The sequence below is a fragment of the Artibeus jamaicensis genome, unplaced genomic scaffold (assembly GCF_021234435.1).
Source record: "Artibeus jamaicensis isolate MK-2021 breed Jamaican fruit bat unplaced genomic scaffold, CSHL_Jam_final scaffold_1964, whole genome shotgun sequence".
Taxonomy (NCBI): domain Eukaryota; kingdom Metazoa; phylum Chordata; class Mammalia; order Chiroptera; family Phyllostomidae; genus Artibeus; species Artibeus jamaicensis.
The window spans coordinates 60940584-60958424 of record NW_026522030.1 but is presented as its reverse complement, the minus strand read 5'-3'; the positions used below and the strand labels follow the sequence as shown (position 1 = coordinate 60958424).

At 35.3% G+C, this 17841-nt stretch overlaps 1 pseudogene; it reads left to right on the top strand.

The window, feature by feature from the left end:
• Positions 1 to 12703: 12703 nt before the first annotated feature.
• On the top strand, positions 12704 to 13617 carry LOC128626004 (peroxisomal membrane protein PMP34-like; annotated as a pseudogene).
• The last annotated feature ends 4224 nt before the right edge of the window (positions 13618 to 17841 follow it).

The following is a 17841-nucleotide window of genomic DNA, read 5'->3' as shown; positions in this document are numbered from 1 at the left end:
CAATTATTGATGTATAAAAATGTAACTGATTTCTGGATATTTATGTTTTATCTTGATACTTTATGGAATTTATTTATTACTTCTAGTAGTTTTGTGTGTTTGTGGAATCTTTAGGGTTCTGTTTATTTAGTATCATGTCATCGACAAATAATTACAGTTTTACTTCTTCCTTTCCAATTTGGATACCTTTAATGTTTGCTTCTTGTCTGATTGCTGTGGCTATGTCTTTCAAAACTATGTTGAATAAGAATGATGAAAGCACACATCCCTGTTTTGCTCCTGCTTTTGAGAGAAATGCTTTTAGTTTTTAATCCATCGAACATGTTGTTGGCAGTGGGTTTTTCATATACAGACTTTATTATGTTGAAGTATATTCTGTCCATTACTATTTTCTGAGAGTTTTAATCAGAAATGAGTGCTGTATTTTATAAAATGCTTTTTCTATATCTATCAATATGATCATGTGATTTTTATCTTTCATCTTGTTTATGTGGTGCATCACATTTATTGATTTGCTGCTATTGCACCAAATTTGCATCTCTAGAATAAATTTTACTTTGTCATGGTGTATGATCTTTTTAATGCATTGTTGGGTTTACTTTCCTAATATTTTCTTGAGGATTTTATCATCTATTTTCATCAGAAATACTGGACAATAATTTTCTTTTTTTGTAGTGTCTTTATCTGGCTATGAAATTAGAATCATGCTAACCTGGTAAAATAAGCTTGAGAGTCTTCCCTTCTCTTTATTTTTTTTGGAATAGTTTATAAAGGACAGGTTTTAGTTATTCCTTCAGTGTTTGGTAAAGTTTGCCTGCAAAGCCATTTGGACTAGGGCTTTGGTTAAAGCTTTTTGATTAATGATTAAATTTTATTAGTTGTAATCAGTTTTTTCAGGTTTTCATTCCCTCCTAATTTAGTTTTGGGAAATTTTATGTTTCTATATATTTATTCATTTTGTCCAGATTGTCCAATTTGTTGGCATGTAGTTGTTTGTAGTTTATTATAATTTTTTGTATTATTCTGGTGTTAGTTGTTACTTGTCCTCTTCCATTTCTGATTTTATTTATCATGTCCTCTCTTTTTTCTTTTTTTAAAATTTTATTTAGTTATTTTTCAAGTACAGTTTTTTGTCTATTTTTCCCATCCTAGCCTCCCCCGCCCCTTGCTCCCCATCTCCCTCGCATTTCCACCCCCCCTTAGTTCTCGTCCCTGTGTCCTTCCTATTTGTTCCTCCAAATGCCCTCCCCCTTTTTCCCCTTAACTTCCCTTCCTTCTCCCCTCTGGTCACTATCCCGTTGTTTTCTATTTCAGTGTCTTTGTTTTTTTTTTCTCCTTGCTTGTTTGTTTTGTTGTTTAGCTTCCTGTTAAAGGTGAGATCATATGGTATTTGTCTTTTTTCTTGAGGAGTCTGGTTAAAGGTTCATCAATCTTGTCAATCTTTTTAAAAAACAAACTTCTGGATTTATTGCTCTTTTGAATTGAAATTTTTGGCTCTATATCATTTATTTCTGCTCTGCTCCCTATTATTTCTCTTGTACTCACTTTGGGATTTGTTTGTTGTTGTTTTTTTAGTTACTTTATGTGTAAAGTTATATTGTTTCTTTGAGATACTTTTGATTTTTGAGGTAGGCCTGTAATGCTATGAATTCTATAAATTCTCCCTTAGGACTTTTACTGTGTCCCTTAGATTTTGGGTGGTTGTGTTTTCATTTTTATTTATTCCAAGGTATTTTTCAATTTTCTTAAGGTCTGAGTGTTAATTCACTTATTTTTTAGTGACATGTTATTTAGCCCCTAAGTCTTTGTGTATTTTTCAGGCTTTTTTTTTACTGTGATTGGTTTCTATTTTCATATCATTATGATCAGAAAAGATGCTTTATATGATTTCAATCTGTTTAAATTTATTGTGAACTTGTTTTGTGTCTTAATGTGTGATCTATCCTAGGATATGTTCCATGTGCAATTGAAAAGAATGTATATTCTGCTGCTATGGGGTTAAATGTTCAATTAAATCCATTTGATCCAGTGTATCACATAAGACTGCTGTTTCCTTGTTGATTGTTTGTCTGGAAGATCTATGCATTTATGTCAGCAGGGTGTTAAAATCCCCAGCTATGACTGATTACTGTGGATCTCTCACTTAATGTCCACCAAGATTTACTTTATATGCTTAGGTGCTCCTATGTAGGATGCACAAATGTTTATAAGGGTCATGTCCTGTCATCCCTTGATCACCATGTTGTGCTATTTTTGTCTCTTATTCTAAGCTTTATTTAAAGTCTTTTGCGTGATATAAGTATTGCTACTGAAGCTGTTTTTTCATTTATTTGCAAGAAATATTTTTCCATCCTTTTGCATTTATTCTGTGTGTATCTTTCATTCTGAGGGGAATTTCTTGTAGACAGCATATACATGGGCCTTTTTTTCTCAACCATTCAGCTACCCTATGTCTTTTGATTAGGCCATTTAAGCCATTTACTTTTAAGTGATTATTAATAAGTATGTATTTATTCTCATTTTATTCTTCAAAACTCTGTTTCTCTGTTCTTCTTCCTCTCCTCCTCTTCTTCCTTCCTTCCTTCCTTTCTTCTCTTCCCCCTCCCCTCCCCCCTCCCCTCCCCCCCTCCTCCTCCTCCTCCTCCTCCTCCTCCTCCTCCTCCTCCTTCTTCTTCTTCTTCTTCTTCTTCTTCTTCTTCTTCTTCTTCTTCTTCTTCTTCTTCTTCTTCTTCTCTTCTTCTTCTTCTTCTTCTTCTTCTCCTCCTTCTCCAAATCCTTTTAAGACTTTTTGTAATACTTGTTTGGTGGTGATGAACCTCTGTAGTGTCTTCTTTTCTGGAAAGCTCTTTATCTGACCATCAATTTTAAATGATAATTTTGCTGTGTAGAGTACTCTTGGTTGTAGGTTCTTGCTTTTCATCTCTTTGAATAGTCCATGCCAATCCCTTTGGTGTCCAATGTTTCTGTTGAAAAATCAGTTGGAAGTCCTATGGGACCTCCCTTGTAGGTAACTAAGTGTCTTTCTTTTGCTTTTTTAAAGATTACCTCTTTGTCTTTAACCTTTGGCATCTTAACTATACCTTGGTGTGAAGCTCTTTTGATTCAACTTCTTTGGGACTCTCTCTGCTTCCTGGACTTCTGTGTCTTTTTTCCTTCTCCCTGTTATGGAAGTTTTTCATTAATTATTTCTTCAAATAAGTTCTTGATCCCTTGTTCTCTCTTTTTTCCTTCTTGTAGCCCTATGATGCAGTTGTTGTTACACTTCATGTAGTTTCAAAGTTCCCTTAAACTATCTTCATTCTTAACTATTTTGTTTGTTTGTTTGTTCTTTGCTGCTCTGACTGGGTGTGTTTTGTTACCTTGTTTTCCAAATTGCCGATTTGATTCTCTACACCATCCAACTGTTTATTCCTTCTGGTGTATTCTTCTTTAGAGATATTATATTCTTCATTTCTGACTGCTTTTTTTACATGATTTTGATGTATTTTTTTCTGATTTTGATGCTATTGAAGTCCTCACTAAGTTCTTTGAGCATCCTTATAATCATTTTTCTTTAACTCTGTATCTGGTAAATTTATTATTTCCATTTCATTTAGTTCTTTCTCTGGATATTTCACTTGTTTTTAATTTAGAGAATATCTCTTTTTCCTCCCATTTTGGCTGCTTTTTTGTGGAGGGTTTTTTTTTTGGTATGTATTAGGTAGATCTTCTCTGTCTCCCAGTCTTGGTTAGTTGGCCTTGTAGGTGTTCTGTGGGACACTGGGGTTCATCTTGATCATCTTGGCTGGGTATTCTAGGAATATTCCTCACTTGAGTAATGTGAGCCTTTCTGTTGTGACTGAGTTTTGATTACATTGCCCCATTTGTGTCTGAGGTGAAGCCTCAGGCTCACTGACTGTTAGTATTGACCCAAACCACAGTATATGAGCCTCTATATAGGTGCTGACCACATGAAGCAGAAATTTTCTCAGCAGTACCTTGTGCCTGCTGAGACCTCCCTTTGAATATGCCACTTGTTAAACTAATTGGATATTGCTATAATTTTGTTTAAAGCTGGCCACTGGGTGTATCTGTTTTGTGGCCTCTTGGGGGAGATTCTAGTATGGGTCAGTGTCAGACGGTGCCTGTTACTGGCCCTGAGCAACCTGTTTTGCATTACAAAACAATTCACAGTTTGTGGCTGCCTCTGCTGGGCCTTGGTGTGCATAGGAAGGACTAAGCTACACACCAAGGCTAGCTTTTACTAGCACTGAGCCTAGAGGCAGGTCGGCAAATGGCTCAAGTTACCACAAGATATACCTCCAACTGTCTCTACCTACTGACTGCCTGTCAGGCTTAGTCCATGGAAGAGCCTCTGGCAGTACTCAAGTTGCGTGAGATAGGTTCTCAGTGTGTCACCAGGTAGGGATGAGTGGTGATTACCTGACTTACATAGATTCAAAATTGGTGTCAGTGCTGGGTCTAAGGTCACTCAGCAAAAGTCACAGGTCACACCAAATCTAGCTGCACCCCACTGGGTAGCCACAGGTCTTTGGGGTGGGACAGAGTCTCAGGGAGTCACCAGCGTGAGGTCAGCAGAGTTTATCAGGGCCGCATGAAGGGAAAGCTTTGTAGTAGTCAAGGGCATGGAAGGTAAAAATGACGCTTATCCTAGAGCCACAAAAGTGAATCTGTTGTCAGGTTCTTCCAGAGCCCAAGCTCAGTGGGGCTCAGAGTGATCAGAGTGGGGCTAGTGGATCTCCTGCAAGGGAGAGTCATCATTCAAGTTTGGGGGAAGATGGTGGGAATGTTCCCTGCCCCACAACCACACAACTCAATCCATCTCTATTTCTACCCAGACCTCCCAGGGAGACTGTCCTGGGCAGGGTAGTGCTGCCTGAAATCAAGAGTTCAGAGGGTGGGGTAAGTGAATTCCCTTCCTGGGAAGGGAAGACACCAATCATTTTTGTGGAGAAGATGGCCCCTGCATCTAAGCCACACCAAAGTGACTGACACCTCTGAATCTGCTCGGATCTTTACACCAGCCCAGGCAGCTGACTCCTTAGCAGGGCGTGAAGTTCACATGGAGAGGGTGATAGAGAGTACAGAAGGTCGAACTATTGCATTCCCCCATGCTGATGCTTAAGAAGGGGAGTCCTTCACCCATGAAAGATGGCATCTGAGGTGTGGGAGAGTGATTAAGCACACAAATCCTGGTGGCTGTCTTTGCACTTCTCTTCCTAGAGCCACAAACTCCAGTCCTTCTTTATCTGACTCTAGTTTGATCTGTCCTCCCTCTGCTAAAGGCCAAGGTGAATGGCTACAAATAAGATTTTGTGTGTTGGTCCTTTAAGAGCATGTGTGTGTCTCTAGCAGACTCTGGTCTCTCCTTGGCAGATAGAATCCCTGATGATTTTTACCTCTGGATGTTACAGGGACACCTCTTCCCAGCTTTGGTGTTTTGGGCTGAGGAGTTGTTATGGGATTGAAACCCCACACTCCTTGGGGGGAAACTTTGCACATGAGATATCTTCTAGAATCTCAGCTGCCATCCTTGAGAGTGGCGTCAGCCCTTTTCACATCTCTGTCCTTTGTACCAATCTCAGTGTGGCTTCTTCTATAAATCTTTGGTTATAAGACTTCTGTTCAGTCTGCAGTTGGTTATTTATGTCAGTAGATGAGTACATCTCTCATGTACTCCACCACCTCATGCTAGATCTCTAGATGTGTGCATTTTGATTCTTCAAGTTTTATCATTTCAGTTAGGGCTGGCCTAGCTCAAATGTATCTTTGAGTATGGTTTTAGAAGTTTACAAAAGAGTTTGAGACCTTTCATCCATCTGTCCTCATTCCCATATGGGAAAGTATTCCCTTTCAAATGAAACTAGGGAGGTTGGCAAATAGTGTCTCTATGTATCAGTTTAGTACACCAGACAGATGGCAAATTTAGTCTGGCTGTCTAAATTTACTTTGTTCTTAACAAAGATGCCTCCTTTCTGCCAAGAAGGTACCTAAACACTTGTAGATATGGCAAAGTAATGGCATAATCTGTAGTTTTTGAAAGAGGCTCTGGGTAGTGTGGCTCAGTGGATCAGTTGGTTAGAGCATCATTCATAAACTGAAGGGTTGAGGGTTTGATTCCCAGTCAGGGCACATGCTTGGGTTGTGGATCTGGTCCCAATCAGAGTATGTGCCAGAAGTTACCAATTGATGTGTCTCTCTCACCTCAATGTTTCTCTGGCTCTCTCTCTCCCACCCTTCCTCTCTCTCTAAAATCAATAAGCATGTCCTTGGGTGAGGATAAAAACAAGTTAACTAATTAATTAATTGATTAAAAATAATTAGTTGACCTCTAAACATCAGTGGCTTTTATTTAAACAAGTAGTGATGTTTCACTTCTCTTGAAAAATTGAACATTGTAGTATTTAGGTGTTGTTGTCTTATGGTTCCACATCTAAGTCTTCCTAACACTTTATTGTCTTCCCAGCCTTAAATACTTTGGCCAGTTCCCATTTATCATTACACTGTTTTTCTCTATACTAGAGTTTAGATGAAAATAAAATTTAGCTTGTACTCATGCCTCTACCAAATGTGGGAAAATAAAAAAATAGATCATGGCAGCTATAATTTACACAGGGTGTGGTAATTGATGTTGTGACTTAAAAAATACATTATTTTGTGTGTGTGTATTATGATGCATCAATTTTTCCTATCACTATATTCACCACAAGGGCAGAAACTGTTTTTTTTTTCATTTTTGTTGCTCCAATATCTATTCTAGTGCTGGGTATTAATTAAACACCAGATTAAGTTTAATGAGTGAATACTCAGTAATTGTGAAATTAGAGCACGAGGGGAATGATTTTCAAGGGCTTATCATCTTAAGTTAAGTTTCATTGCAATGTTTTCTACTGACTTTAGGACTTCTTTCAAGTAGATATTAAATATTTATCCTTGGGATAGTAGTAGTGGAAGAACACTAATTTATTTAATATTTTTATTTTCTATATCATAGTTTCTATCACCAACCATTTTTTAATGTCAAACTATTTCTTTAGAGCAAAGGACAATGCTCTCAAGTAACTTGTATGTATGAATCTGAGCAGAGCTGAAACATGGTGATGAATAACAATTTAGCCCAGTATCCCAGTGATGGGAGGGAGGTCACTAAGAGATACAGAGTCAATTAAGAAAAACAGAGTACAAAAAGGAAGTGAAAATATTGGGGGAAATGATTTACAGTTGCTTTCCAGTAGACTAGGCCCTAGAAAAATTTTAAGGTCCAACTCAGAGGGGGATTTTTTTGGTCTAGGTTTAGTTATAACTGTGCCATATAAAAGGTATGTCTGAAAAAAAGTCTAACCATTGTTAATATTGTGAGAATGGTTTGCACAGCATTGATGTGACCTGCCAGCCAAGGAGAGTGGACTGGAATGTGCATCTGTGAACAATGATGACTTCACTGTACTAGTCAGTGGGGCCAGTAGAGGCTGTTGAGTGAGCATGTGTACTGTGTGGTCCGTGCATTCAAAATGACTGAGAGAGTAAAGCAATGAATTTTCATCACCAGTTTTTGCATTAAGCTTAAACATTCCTCCACAGAAATTATTCAGATGATTCAGAAGGCCATAGCTATGGGTAACTAGTTATTTGCAGCTTCATCATGACAACCTGCCTGCTCATGCATTATATCTCCTGAGAGCTTTTTTATAAACTATCAAAGCACCCAGGTGACTCAGCCCCACTATAGCCCAGATTTGGTACCCTGCAACTTCTGGCTTTTCCCAAAACTAAAATCACCTTTGAAAGTATAGAGATTTAAAATGGTCAGTGAGACTCAAGAAAATATGACTGGACCAGCTGATGGCAATTGGGAGAACCGTGTGAGGTACCAAAATGCCTATTTTAAAAGGCACCAAGGTATCATTGTCCTGTGTACTATGTTTTTTCTATCTTGCATCTCCTTCAACTAATGTCTCTATTTTTCATAATACATGGCTAAATATCTTTTGGACAGACATCATATATGTGTACAAAATTTTAAAAGTATTTCTCTAATATACACAATCTAGAAAATTAAATGTAAGTAAATTTAAGTCATATTTTTCATGGTATAACTTCAGTAGAATGGTATAGAAAAGATTTTTTTCTGAACTTATGAAAAATACTGATTTCTGTTAGAGTGAAAGATATTCCGATTTGATCAGGCACATAATTTATTAAATATAGTGTATGGTAATGCTTACAAATAACTAATATTGCCCAGATTATATTTATTCATATTACTTTTTATTATTAATGAATATGCTTCTCCACATATTCATGAAGTATCTTGTTGTAAAGGGTTTTTATGTATCTCTTATTTAATAATATTTACTTTAATTTCAGAAATTTTATATTAGGGCATAGTGATATGCACACTTTTTAAGATCTGCCATTAATTAATGATCTTGTTTTCAACTATAAGAAGAAAATACAGAATTCTATGTTGCGCTTCAGTTCCTTTATAGCAGCCCTCATTCACAAACAGTCCAGTACCTTCACTTGAACAATGTCCTGCTTCTGCAGAACTGACAGAAACCTCAGGTAATGAAGTGTACAAACAAAAACATTCACTGACACAAACAACCTGTTTAGAAATACCATAAATAGAAGTGTCACAAAATGAGAGTATGTGTAAGTAAATGCCTTATACATGCATGCATAAAGTTTTTTAAAACAAATTATATTTTATGACAATTAATTATGAAAAATTATATATTTATTTTATAGCCCAGTGGTAAAATGGGAGCTTCTGAGTTAGAAAGCCTGGTTAGTAATGGATCTGCCATTTGCTAAGAACTCTGGGAAGATTACATTGTTTTGTGAGCCCCCAAAGTATAGGCATGAAACTAAATCTTTTTAAAAAAATTGTGGCAAGGAACCTGTGATCTGGTGTTGCAAATGCATGTAGTAGTTTATTTAGCTATTTGAGTTTTTAGTACATAAAATCTACTTAAGACCAAAATTCCACCTGATTTTAAAGATTTCCAGTTTCTTAAATGCACTTTATAAAGGCCATTGTACCTTTGCAAAAATAAAAGCTTTTTTTAAAAACTCACTCTTAATTCATAGTTTCAAAGATCAGCTGCGATGCTAAAATGTTTCTAACTTTATATTATGTTAGTGCTGAACTGGAGCTTACCAGCTATTTCTGTGAATTGATTCCTTCTTTTAATATAGCATCCTGACATGAAGGATGTTTATGGTTCCTAATTTTTTGTATTTATATCTCACCTGAAAAATTAAGGAGGCCATAATATGTTCATGTATAGGAGACCGTTCCGAGTGGTGTGGGTCCAGACAGGACCCACACCCATGGATACATTCTTCTGTGGGGAATCAGGCCTGCAGTGTACCTAGGCTGCTTTGAGACTTGCTTTTGCTAAATTTCCTCACCTTGAACTTAGGCAGCAAGTGCTTACTATAACTTCCTAAAGTCTGTGCTAAACCTCCCGAGTATGGAGTGTAACCAGTTCATCCACTTATTCTCTTGTATTTGCAAACATCCTTCTTTTTGAAGTAATTAGCAGCATCCTCCCCTTTGTTTTCTGTGAAAGGTAACCACCTACAGGGAACCAGTGCAGTAGATGAGGACCATCATGTAATGTGCCCAGAAAAACAATAAAAGGTTGTCAAGGCAAGGATTGAGGCTTTTTCTCCTCTTGAGAGAGAAGCCACGCCATCCCTTTTCCTCCACAGGATTCAGTAGTCCATATGAATTTCTGGAATCTCATCCACAATGTCTCAGATCCCATGAGCTGGGGTCCCGCAACATTCATAGACATTCTCTTCATGTCAAGAAGACCAATAGGCAATACTCACTTGTCCTCCATTAATGAGAATTAAATTGGAATATAGCCTTCAATACATCTGAAACCAAAATCTATGAGTTACACATACTAGTATAGGACTATAAAGTGTGTGTTATATAATTATAAATACACATGTGTATCTGTGGGTATAAATACATAACTATAAATGCTATATATAGCTCTAATAACAGACATTTTAGGTACCTAGATATTGGTCAAATTGAGACAAAACTAATGTAAGTCTATGTTGAAATATTTTATGTAATAAATTTAATTTTTAACATAACTGTGATGTAATTATATATAAATTATATACAAATATTTTAAATAATTATATATTCAATCATTTAGGAAAGTATAAGTTAATAATGAGGTTCCCTGGGTATTTCAGTTGTTTACTGTACTAAAACATCATTAAATACACCAAAGATAAAAAATCCCAATTGATTTTTAGCTGAAACTATATTTTAATAGCAAATTACTTAAAATCTTTGACATAACATTTTTATCTGTTAAAATGGGCATATTTCATTTTTCAGAGAGTTGTTGAAAGGATTAAATTAGATTACCTAAGTATAAAGCTAGTCAAATTACCTCTTTTAGGATGAAATAACACCAACAAAATAAAAAAATGTGTTAGAAAATATGTACAAATGTGTTGAGAATCTCTTACTCTAAACCATTGCCTTCAGTTAATTTTGTGAAATAAAATATCTGAAAAATTTCCACTGTAAGCTAACACAAAACCTGAAATTAATTTAGTTACCTTTTTTTAAAATTTCTGAGTTGATAGCTAATTAATTCATATGATTAAGGCAACTAGTCATGTGCCCATAGTTTATTTTTCAGTCTGTGCTGAAAAATAGTAAAAAAAAATTATTTTACATCTGATCATAAATTGGTAGATCCTGCAATTATCTTGCTTTTTAAATCTGTAACATAACAGATGTTTTATTAGAATATCAAATATTTAATAAATGTAATATATTTTGATGTTGTTAAAATATTATATTATCCATTATATTCAATTACAAAAGAATTTGGCTCTTACAAAATATATGCGTCCTTGTAGGATGTGATTAATGCCTGCTATTTCTAGGGGTGTAATTTTGGGAGCAATTTTCCATACAACTGCTTAAACTTTTACCTTTAAAATTGAAATAATTTGGCATAATATCATTGAACCAAATTAGTATGCTAATAGCAATCCTTCCTCCTAAACAGTGTTCAAAGATATAGTGGCTATGTGCCTCTCACCTGTCTCTAGTATTTATGCCTTAACCTATGACTCTCTTTCTGGGCAGAGGGCCTGCGATGCAACACCTTCTGGTACTGGCCTGCTGCAATGGCCCCAAGAGCTGCTAACATGAATGGAAACCTAATGACAGGCAATTTCCCCAAGGAGAAGGACAACTCTTAAGGGTTATTATTCAATTCTTTTAACCAACATATGCAAATAAAATGAACAAGTCATTTGTTTTTCCATTAAAAATTATTAGGAGGATGCTATGTGTAAGATACTAACAGGTGAATCATATTCAAGTACTCAGTGTTAAAACTATCTTCAAGCCAAGTGGATTAGGGTGGCAAGCGTGGGAAAAAGTATTATGAGCACCAGAGTCAGGGAAATTAAGGAACTGTTGACAGAGGGAATGATATTAAAACTAAGCACCTAAGCAAAGTCATAAGTCTGAGACAATTGTGAATGATTCTAATAGAAAATGTTTCAGGAAGTCATGAAATTACTTGAATTCAATGAGAGAACTTGGAGAAATAAAAGCAATTGAGGAATCATTTATGGGAAAAGATAATTAGGTGTTCAGAAGAATAAAATGAAACCGAAAATTAGCACAACAGAGACTTAGGATATTTGAGAGAGAACATATTTTCTCAAAAATAAAATGAGGAAGAAAAGAAGAGTGCTGGTTCTGAGAAGTAAGCAGAGCGAAAGGAAGGGACAGAATGCTTGTCTCTTTGCATTCAGAGACAAAAATCTAAATATTGCTGGGGAGAGTACAATCTCATTGAGAATCTCTTGAAAGTTTGACTTTCTCCCTAGAAAAATACAAATGATTTGTACAAAAACTTCTACATCTTATCTCAAATGATTCATGAATTTTGTAAAGTTTATCCAGAGACTCTATCTAGGTTAAGACAACCTCGAAAGAAAAAACGACTATATTCAATAGCAGCTTCAACAATATTCAAGGATTAAGCGTGTGTAAGCTTAGATGATGGAATACCAACCTCTCTCTTCTGATCTTGCTTCATCCACAATAACTTATTTTGTGTTTTCTCCATATGATTAACTTTTTTAACTTCAATACAATGTTTATTGTCAAAAAAATTCAGCCTCCTCCAAGAGTTTGCAAAAGGATATAATATCCACAGCCTAAAAGAGATATTACCTCTCTTTCCCTTTTTTGTGATTTTTTTACTAGCTAGTTGAAATGCAATGTAGTAGCTTAATAAAGGGCATATTCTTGGTGCTGACAATTTATTGGTACTTGAATTGATTGGGGCTAGTGTGGCTGAACATAAAACTTCAAGACTTTTGTAATAAAAGAATTGATTCAAAATAAGTATTTAAAAAATGTCATATACTAATGCATAAGTAACATTTACAAATAGTTTATGAGGTAATCATTTGTTATTAATAATTTTCATTTCTCCTCCCAAATAAATAGCTTATGTAATAAAGAGGACACCTTTTCTTAAAAAGAAAAATAAAGCCCAGTAAAAATAAAATCATGCTCCTATGGCATAGTCATAATATTATTTTTAGTGAAGAAAATACCAAAATTATTTCTCAGTCATTGGCCGCAGCTCCTGTGCGAAAAGTGTGACAAAGTCTGTGAGAAACCACACCAATGGCTTCCATGCTGTCCTAGGAAAGCTTGGTCAATGCTGTGGTTGTGGCTGCAGCTGTGGGCAGCGTGACAGCAGTGTCAGCTGTCTTTCCTTTGGATACTGCTTGACTTCTCTTTCAAGTTGATGATAAAAGCAAGTCCAAAACTACACGTATGGTGCTCCTGCAGATTCTTAAATAAGAAGGCCTTGTGGCCCCCTATCAAGGGTGATTTCCAGTTATCTCCAGTCTCTGAGGCTTCAATTTTGTCCACTTTTACACTTTTAATAGCTTCAAAGCTGTCTGGGTCAAAGGTCACATTCTACTCCTGAAAAAGTTGTGGTAACTGGATTTGTTGCAGGAGTGATGAATGTGTTGCTGACAACTCTAATCTGGGTGGCAAAAACCAGAATGAAGCTGCAAGGGGCAAAATTTAAGACTGAAGGCATTGTACCAGCCAACCACAAAGGTATTAATTGATGCTTTTAACCAGATCACTGGGGACGAAAAAATCTTTTCTTAATGGAATGACACATTTCCCTCCTTGCTGTTGGTCTTCAATCCTAACATTTAATTTATGCTCTGTTAAGATTTGAAATGGCAGCTTTTAAAGAAACAAATGAAGCTTCCTTCTTTGGATGTGTTCATCATTGGCACAGCAGCCAAAGCAATGGCTACCACGGTCATCTATCCCATGCAGACAGTACAGTCAATTCTAAAGTTTGGATGTCACAGATTCAACCCAGAAAACAGAACAGTGGGAAGTATTCACAGTGTTCTCTCTCTTCATCAGCAAGTAAAGTGATTTGGAATAATGGGACTGGCTCTACAAAGGCCTTGAAGCCAAACTGCATGCAGCAAACAGTCCTCACTGCTACTCTCATGCTCCTTGTGGATGAGAAGCTGACAGCGGCTACCTTTGCAGTTGTGGGCTGAAGAGTGCACCCAAGCATTGAGATGCTGTACCTGCAGAGGGAGGAAAAGTGCTCAAGATGGGAGTTCCCTTCTGTGTGAAGAGAAATGATTCTTTTTTAACTCTTGCTCTTTCCACAGTGAATTTTTACCCTCATTGGCTTCAAAAGCATTGAAGGGTAAACATGGAGCATAGCCAGCTAAACCTGTCACCAACTTAATTTTTATGGTGGTTTGTTGAATTTTGTGAGGGAAGTTGAACTAATGGTCATATGAAGATAAAGCATTGTTGAAAACCTAAAATTGAAAATTTGTGGAGGTTAGTTTTCTTAAGGAGAATGGGCTATTGCTCTCACATGTAATCTTTTCCAGTTAAAATCTTTCTTAAATTTACCAGCTGTTCTCTCTCCCTGAACCTTCTCCCAGGTTCTAGGACAAATTGCATACCATGAGATTCTCCTCATATACTTTTTATGTATTATTTACTATTAATCTCAAGACTGACTATATGTATGGAAATTCATAAGTGCAGAATGGCCAGTAGTTCTTGTTTAGAACACTAATCCCAGGAATGCCTGTTTTCTTAACCAATAACTACATCTTTAAAATAGAAGGCATTAAGAACACTATTTTAAATGGAAATAGGGTACAATATTGTATAGATAGTCATAAAAACCATTGGAATTTACATCTTTGACAACATTTAAAACTACTTCTATTTTTTTTCTTTTCTTCTCAACATTGCCCTCTTCTAGGGAGAGTTTATTTATGATGACAGTCTTTATCATTTATCTTAAGGCAGTTTCCAAAAAGCAAAACCCTGAGAGAAGGATTTGTGTGTGTGCAAATGATTTATTAAGAGGTGCTTCCAAATGAACCCTGTAATGGCGTAAGGAAAGCAAGATAGAAAGGGGAAGATGCCAAGAAGTGATTTCAAGCCCAGTTTCAGACTCAGCCTGAGTCATAGGGGTGCTCTGAACTATACATTAAACTTCAAAGTATGTCCCAACTTGAGGCAATGGCGTAGGACTGTAATACTCCTGTTTCTGCATGGGTCATTCATTTTCTACAACCCATGATCGGGAGGTGGATGTTGATAAACTCCAAGGCGTTTAGAGGTATTATCCACCCCCATAAAACATTTATAGTAGTCCTTGTGCAGACCTAGAAATACTGTTGTAAGCGAGATAATAATATGCAAAGAATATTATACCTGGTAACATTTTTTACTCTAAAGTAAAGTATGTTAATATAGTCACTGTAGATTTCTTTTATGTAAGCGTTAGATAGGCTAATCTTTTTCATTCTTTTAATTTTTTATTGTTTACAACTTTAATCTTTATTGCATTTTTTGAATTATCAATTAGTCCCCTTCTACGCTCTCTCCCCATCAGTCATCACACTGTTGCCCATGTCCATGAGTCCTTTTTCCTTTTCCTCAATCCCTCCACCCTCTAACCTGCCCTCCCCACTAGCTGTCATCTGCTCTCCATCTATGAGTTTGTCTCTATTTGATCTTTTTCTTTTCTTCCTTCCTTCCTTCCTTCCTTCCTTCCTTCCTTCCTTCCTTCCTTCCTTCCTTCCTTCCTTCCTTCCTTTCTCTCTCTCCCTCTCTCTCTTTCTTCTGTTTTAAATTGAGGTGTAATTGGCACACAATGTTATGTCAGTTTCAAGTATCCAATGTAATGATTCAATATTTCTACATACTGTGAAATGATCACCACAATAAGTCTAGTTAACATATGTCAATGTAAAGTTACAGATTTCTTTTCTTGTGATGAGAACTTTTAAGATGTACTTTCTTATATGCAGTATGTATGGTGAACTATAGTCACCATTCTGTACATTACATCTTCATGACTTATTTATTTTATAATTGGAATTTTTTACTCCTTTCACTCATTTTGCCTTCTCCTGGCTTCTGGCCACCACCAGGGAGTTCTCTCAGTGTATGAGTTTGGTTTCTTTGTTTTATTTCATTTTTTTAGATTCCATATACAGTTGTAATAATACAATATTTGTCTTTTTCTATCTGACTCATGTCATTAAGAGTCATGTGCTCAAGGTCCACTGTGGTGTCTCAAATGACAAGATTTCATTCTTTTCATTTAATGCTGAATGATATTGCATTGTGTATATATAAATACCACATTTTCTTATATTTATTAAAATATGCATTTCTTGTTAGTTACATATAGTTGGATCTAGTGTGTGTTTTACTAGGCTGGCAGTATCTGTTTTTAATTAGGGCAATTAAATGAATTGCTTTCAGTATGCTTATTGATATGGTTAGGTAAATATAATATTTTGTTAAATGTTTGTTGTTTATATCTTCTGTTCTCTGTTACCTTTTCTACTCTGTGGACTTCTTTTGAATTAAATTAATATTTTTAAAGTTTTCATTTTAACTCCTTCATTAAATTATTAGTTATAACTTCATTGTTTTATTTCAGTGGTTGCTATGGGATTTTGGTATACATATTTAATTCATCACAGTCTACTTTTAAATGATTTATAGTAGTTCAATATAGAGTGAATTTTAACTTTGGAATATTAGATATATTTTCACTTTTTTAAAAATATTTTTGAGCTTTTCCTAGGGATGCAGGTTAGTTATTTGGAAACAATGACCTATTTTGGGGTTCCTGATTTTTAAAATGTTGTGAGGCAGAAATGGAACGGTGTCAATCTGGGTCTAATTATCTTATCTTTAGAATATTGTGCTTTTCCAGTATTACTGTTGGGAAAATGTGCTATTTCTAGTCCCATGTGAATGCTGGACACTTTCATTTAAACTATTTGTTAGGATTTTTTCTGAAGACTCTAAAATATTCATCTTTTAAAATTGAGTTGTATTAAAAATTGAGTTTTATTTTATAGCATATATTCATCTCAGTGGATGCTTCACATGCATTTGGACAGTGATTATATTCTGCAGCTGTTGATTGTAGTGTGCTATAAATGGTGGGTTAGTAAAGATGGTAGGCAATAATGTTAATTAATTTTTTATATTCTTGCTTGTTTTTTCTCTGAACATTAACTGAGATGGAGTGTTAAAAACTCCAACTATGATTGCATAGTAAGTCACCTAATTTTTAGTATGTTCAGTTTTAACTTGAAAATGGTATTAGGAACAGAAAATTTGGATTTTTATGCCATCATAATAAATTGCTCACATTATTATTATCATCCAATTTTCTTTATAATACTAGCTAATACTTAATGTTTCGAACTCATGTTCTTTTTGTCTCATACTGATATAGTTACACCAAATGCATGTTTAATTGTATACATTATTTTATTCTTCTATATTTACCTACATTCAGCTATCTTCTCTGTATTTAATGTCTATCATTCAGTGGCAGCACAGAATTAAGACTTGTTATTTAATTCATATTGAAATATGCCTTTTAATTATAGCATATAGTTCATTTACATTTAATATAGTTATTGATTGATGTGATTGGTTTAAGTCCACTGCTTTATATTTATTTTTACTTGGTCTTTTGTCTTCTGTCCCCACTTTCCTGAATTTTCATATACTTTTAGTAATATGCTGTGTTAATATTTTAGTATTACATTTTATTCCCTTTATTGCCTATATTGTTAGTGATATTATAATTTTCACTAACAAGAAATTATAATTATATTTATTTTAATCTATGTCCTTGTCTGTGTTCCTAAATTCAGTTTCTGACTCTACCACTCAGGTGTCACATTTTTGGATTTTCCTTTTAGCTCACCTTTAGTCAGGTACCAACTCTATTTTAATCATCTCAAATGTCTAAAATCCAACATCTCTTCTTTAAAAGGAATTGATATAGCTGCAATAGTTTGAGATGGCACTGCCTCTTACCTGGTGAAGTGTTGTTGAGTTTGTACTAGTTTGTCTTCTTTTTTGCTCATTCCTAGTGTATAAATTTTAGATTAATGTTGAGATTCAAGGTCTGTATGTAAATCCATGGAAGATCATGTGATGTGTGAAGATCAAAGTATTTTAAGGACATGGTGTTAAATGGATCTGTTTGCCCCATGGGGCTCCTTGTATAATGAAGAAACTACTGCAAGAAAATAAGAATGAAGAAGTGGAAAGATAAATTGGTAGGAAAAAGATAGAATATTAAAGACTAGTTTTAGTGAGTATAGAAATTTATATATAAGAATTATGCATAATTTCAACACAGATGAGGGAAACAAAAGCTAATGAGTGGGCTAGAAGGACTCCTGATTCCTATGGGGAAAGAAGAT